Genomic DNA, 6,355 nt, shown 5'->3' with positions numbered 1-6,355 from the left:
ACCTTAACCTTTTTATTAAAAGCCCGGGCTATTCTGCGCTGGTAACCCTGCACATGGTAAAGCACTTTTAACCTCTTCTCATCTAGCATGTTCAACTCTTTATATCTGGCATCTGCCCATTCATTTTCTGGCAACTTAACCTCAGTCAATACTCGAAGCGAAGGCACACAGATCTCAACAGGTAGCACAGCTTTCATCCCGTAAACAAGAGAGTAAGGGGTTGCTCCAGTTGAAGCTCTAATTGATGTTCTGTAAGCCCACAAGGCGTACGGTAACTTATTCGACCAATCCTTATAAGTTTCTGACATTTTGCTAATGATAGTCTTGACATTTTTGTTTGCAGCTTCTACCGCTCCATTTGTCTGCGGCCGATAAGGTGAGGATTTATGATGCTTAATCTTGAACTTTTCGCAAAGAGTGATTACTTCTTTCTTGAACTGAGATCCGTTATCTGAGATAAGTTCATGGGGAATTCCATATCTGCATATGATATTGGTGCGTATGAATTTAGCAACTGATGCGGATGTAAGCTTTGCGTAAGAAGCGGCCTCAACCCACTTGGTGAAGTAGTCAATTGCAACAAGTATGTACTCATGACCATTAGACGACTTGGGTGAAATCTTGCCAATGATGTCAATTCCCCATACCGAAAACGGCCAAGGAGAGGTAAGAGAATGCAACTCGGTGGGTGGTACATGAATGAGATTCGCATGTATCTGACATTTATAGCATTTCTTCACAAATGTATGACAATCTGCTTCCAATGTTGGCTAATAGTACCCCAGACGTAGGATCTTCTTTGCCAGCATCTTTCCATTCATATGAGGCGCACACACCCCTTCATGAATATCTGCGAGAATTTCTTCTGCCTGATCTTCAGTGACACATAAGAGTTGAATTCCGTCGAAAGACCTTCGATACAACTCCCCTCCATAAATGACAAAATTAGCTGCCAATCTCTGCAAAGTCCTTATTTCTTTATTTGACGCCTCATTGGGATGCCCCTGGCCTGAGATGTAGTTCTTTATGTCCGTATACTATGGCTTACCATCGGGACATCTTGCAGTTATTTCTATAGCATCAACATATGCAGGAGCCCATTACTCCTGAAACGTGATGGGCCTCATCTTCATATTGTGAGGTATGTCAATCATAGAAGCTAATGTCGCTAAGGCATCGGCGAATCTATTTTTCAACCTTGGTAAATAACTGAAAGTGATGCACCGAAATTGTCGAGCAAGAACATCCAAGTATTTATGATATGGCTGTAGCTTTTCTTCTTTGGTTCTCCACTCTCCTTGAGTTTGGCAAATGATTAGCTTCGAATCTCCATATACGTCAAGATTCTCTATGCCTAAGGCCAATGCAGCCTCAAGCCCAACAATGCATGCTTCATACTCTGCCATATTGTTGGTGCAATAAATTGCAACTTAACGGCAAGGAGAACATGCTCATTTTGAGGTGACACAAGCAATGCCCCTACTCCTTGCCCTGTTTGGTTTACTGCTCCATCAAAATAGAGGGTCCAGCCAGTTTCTGGATATTCATCTTCTACCATCATGATCTCTTCATCGGGGAACATCGGCTTGAAAGGCTGATTTTCTTCTCGGGGTGCTTCTGCCAATTGCTCAGCAATGGCTCGGCGCTTTACTGATTTTTGGGTTACATGGGTGATGTCAAACTCCGACAACAACAATAACCATCTGGCAGTCCTACCTGTCAGGGCTAGTTTTTCAAAGAGATACTTCAGAGGATCCATCCTTGACAAAAGCAGGACCTTATGTGATAAAAGGTAATGCCTGAGTCGCTGAGTAGCCCAAACCAAGGCTAAGCAGGTTTTTTCTAGGACAGTATACTTCTGTTCATACTCCAACATCTTCTTGCTAAGATAATATACAGCCTTTTCATGCTTAGTTTCTGGATCTTGCTGTGCTAACATATTTCTGTTACTGACAAGTAAAGCAGCAACGGATGCCCCGGTATTACTGGTGCTACTATCGGTGGTTCAGCCAAACTTTATTTTATCTTCTCAAAGGCCTGTTGACATTCCTTCGTCCATTCTTTGGAAGTATTTTTCTTTAGGAGCTTAAAGATGGGTTCACAAGTTGATGTCAGATGAGCGATGAATCGCCTTAGGAACTGTATCCTTCCTATGAATCCTCGAATTTCCTTCTCGGTTTTAGGCGGCGGCATCTCCTGGATAGCCTTAATCTTCTGAGGATCTACTTCTATGCCCCTTTGACTCACCATGAATCCAAGCAACTTACCAGAGGTAACCCCGAATACACACTTGCTAGGATTCAGGCGAAGCTGGTATTTGAGTGTTCTTTCAAAGAACTTCTTAAGGTTCGGGATATGATCTCTCCTTTCCTTGGCTTTTACAATCATATCATCGACATAAACTTCGACTTCTCTATGTATCATGTCATGGAGCAAGGCTGTAGCTGCTCTTTGGTATGTCGCACCGGCATTCTTAAGACCAAATGGCATTACACGATAGCAATAGGCCCCCCATTGTGTAATGAACGAGGTTTTAGTCATGTCCTCGGGTGCCATCTTAATTTGATTGTAGCCCGAGAAACCATCCATGAAAGATAGTAACTCATGCCCAGCTGTATTGTCTACCAGGATGTCGATATGTGGTAGAGGGAAATCATCTTTTGGACATGCTTTGTTCAAATCCCTGAAATCTACACACATTCTCACATTTCCATCTTTCTTTGGTACAGGTACTATATTTGCGAGCCATTCTGGATATTCCACTACTTGCAGAAACCCAGCATTCAACTGCTTAGTAACCTCTTCCTCTACTTTCAAGACCCACTCGGGCTTCATTATCCTTAGATTCTACTTTTTAGGTTTAATTCCCGGTAACAAAGGTAGCTTGTGCTGAACAATGTCTTCACTCAACCCAGGCATATCTTTGTAGGACCAGGCAAAAAATTCTTCATATTCCTTAAGTAGGTTTATTAATTCATCACGCTCTTCAGGAGATAGAGTATTTCCAATTCGTATTTCCTGTATTAAATCTTCTGTTCCGATGTTTATAATTTCGATTTCATCTTTAAGAGGCTCGGCTCGGCGCTCCTCCTCTTGTTTGAGCATATGCTGCAATTCAAGGGGAATTTCGTCAATCCCTTCTTCCTCATCTGAGGAGGGAGTGTTATCATTATTAAAGTCAGAAGCAAACACAGAGACATACTGAGAATCAGATTTCATTGACTGGAAAGAAATTACATCATTATCATTGGACTCATCCTGAACAGGCTCAGGATTCACATTATAAATAAAATCAGAAAATGACTCGCCTGGACTAGGCACTGACATGGATTTAACCGACTTGACTGGACTCGACTTAGCAATGAAATAAGCAGGAAAACATCAGAACTCCAGTTTGAAAGATTTTCTGTTGCAGGTGCAATCTGACTCTGAGGTTCAGTAAAGGTATCATTGCTCTGAATAACCGCTACTAGCACATCTTCACAGTCTGTTTCTTCTTGCTCTTCAGAATGGTCTAAAACTGGCAACTCCTGCCAATCAACATCAGGCTCATCTTCTTCAAACAAGGATCCCAACACATCTTGCTCAAGGTAGACTAACCAGTCTTCAACAGTCTTCTCAACATAATATACTGGCGGTTCTGTTTCTGGGAGAGTGAGGCCATTGAATATTTCAAAACCAGGTATTGTGATCCCTGTCACTGAGTCATACCATGGTTCAGAAAACCCATAGTACGGAGAAGTCTCGCCTTCTTTGATAAAGTGACCATTCATCGATAAGGAATATGGAGCCATTGGGAGTACCCCTCCGGTACGGCGGATTTCTTCCCTTAGTTTTAACAATTCCTCCATGGCTTCTTCCTCTTCCTCAGTAGGTACATATCCAAGACCGAAAGTTCCATGGTTTGCTTTGATTGGGCGCTAGTGAGATGCTTTGCTTGGATCACGGCCCAAATTCATACCAAGAAAATAATTCATTTTTCTCATCATCTTGGTAACCACAGGACTGATGGCAAAAGGTAAATACAACTCCTCCCGAGAGGCCTCTTCATAGGAAATAGCAGCAACGTCGAATGCGAAACCATTCAAGTTATAATCTTCTGCTTCTGCAACTGGAAGGATTAGAGTGTCTCCTGTTATCTGTCCTTTTTCTGGCTCTTCATCACCTCTGACAGTGATCAATTTTCCATCTTTAATGAACTTTAGTTTTTGATGAAGGGTTGAAGCGACAACGCCCTCCTTATGCAACCAGGGACGTCCCAGAAGCATATTGAACGAGGCCTTGATATCAATAACTTGAAACTCAACCTCAAATTTCTAACCGCCTATAATGATCCTGGTGGTGAGGACCCCGACTACACTTCTGCGGGTGTTGTCATATGCGAGGATTCCAAGGGTTGATTCGGCAAAATCAGTGGGACCGAAACCCAAGGTAATGGCAGTTCTCAATGGACACACATTCAATGCGGATCTGTTATCTACCAACACGGATGGTACTTTCTTCCCTTCACAGATAATAGTGACATGAAGAGCTCTAGCATGATTCCGACCTTGAGGAGGCAGCTCCTGATCTGAGAAACTAATGACCCTGGTGGCCTAGGTTAGAGCAACAACTTCAGCCAGTTGCTCCGGAGATATTTCTGAGGATACTTGTGTGGTATTCAATTCTTTCAACATGGCTTCTCTGTGTTTCTTTGATGCTATCAACAATCCCCAAACAGATATAACGGCCTGCGTTTTCTTCAACTGCTGCACAACTTCATCATCTGGGTCTTTCACATATTGCGGCTCCTCTCCTCGAGCCAATGCCTCTGGATTTTCGACTCTCAATTCAGCAGGTTTGAAAATTCTTCCGCCCCTTGTAACATGTCTAACTTCGTCCAATTCTGGCTCATCATAAGTAATAACTTGAGGGACTTGTGGCTCATAGGTGATCACCAAGGGAGATACAGACTCTCTTAGGTATGATTCATCACAGAAGATGATTTGGAGTTCAGAAATGGGTTCTAAGGCACATATGAGGGTGAGAGGGTCAAACTCAGAATCTACTATGGTTATGGCATTAACGGCAGCAGGAGGGTTAGCATGACCAGGTAGCGGGTTTTGGGTAACATTGGGTCTTGGCTGGAATGCAATGACTTTCTCATCAATGAGTTTCTGGATTCTAAATTTCAAGGCAATGCAGTTGTCAGTAAAATGACCAGGACCCCTATGATACTCACAGTGTAGGTCAGCTCGCCAATTTGCAGGTAGAGGATTGGGGGGAGGCCGGATGGCAGGTAGGGTTATGCAACCTGAAGCAAGACACTGCTTAAGCACTTCTGAAGATGGAATAGGAAGAGGGGTGAATTCTACCTGGGTCCGTTGCCGGGGTGCGGTCGCGGTTTGAGCATAGTCCATTACTAGAGGTTCTTGGGACTTAGAGGATTGAGCATTGGAACGGAAAATGCTATTGACTTGGGCTGGAGGGGACTTTTTGAAATCTCTGGGGTTTGGGTTGCTACGGTTGAATACACCTTGAGCCATAGCCTCCTCTATCTGGGTGTCTGCCACGATGAAATGCTTGAAGTCTGGATAATATTGCAATGACATGTGATACTGGAGTTGAGGAGAAATGTTTTTCATGATTATTTGGACCTGCTCTTCCTCAGAAGGGCGCTCCATCATCTGGGCTGCTAGCCTCCTCCATCTTTTCACAAAAATTAGAAAGGATTCCCTCGAGTCTTGCTTGGTTCTCTCTAAATCCTTTCTAGTGATTTTGTCCCATCATCATATTTGAACTGCCTGATGAATTGCTCACTGATATCCTTCCATGTCCTATAACGAGTCTTGTCTAGGACCATGAACCACCTTCTAGCAACCTTGGTTAGGGAAACCGGGAACAATTGGGCCATTTGCTCAGGAGATAAGCCTTGAGGCTGACACATGATGGTAAACATCTGTAAATGTGTGATTGGACAACCCACACCATCATATTTGTCGAAATCTGGCATTTGAAAATTAGCAGGGAGACGGATTTCAGGAAACAGTGTAAGGTCACTTGGATTGAAACCACCCTGGTCTTGAAACTGGATGTCTTGAACCTTCCTGGTAAGACTTTCTAATTTCTCCATAACTGTCTTATCAACCATGGACTGAGAAGGCCTACCGCGATCCTCGTTGTACTGCTCTTTTTCCAAATCTTCTTCGGTTTTATCAGGGATGGGAATGAATACTGGCTGGGCAGGTGCGGCTGAATTAGCTGTATGGTACATAGGCCCTTTATCCTTGGACTACGACGGTCCCAACTTTTCAGAAAGCTGAGCCTTGATAACTCGGTTCTCTTCTTTGAGTTCTTGAAGCCGCTGGAGAATCAA

The sequence above is a fragment of the Tasmannia lanceolata genome, unplaced genomic scaffold (assembly GCF_043159265.1).
Source record: "Tasmannia lanceolata isolate RefF3 unplaced genomic scaffold, GAP_Taslan_0.1 ptg000018l, whole genome shotgun sequence".
NCBI lineage: Eukaryota > Viridiplantae > Streptophyta > Magnoliopsida > Canellales > Winteraceae > Tasmannia > Tasmannia lanceolata.
The sequence above is the reverse complement of the archived record's forward strand: the minus strand, read 5'-3'. Positions refer to the sequence as shown.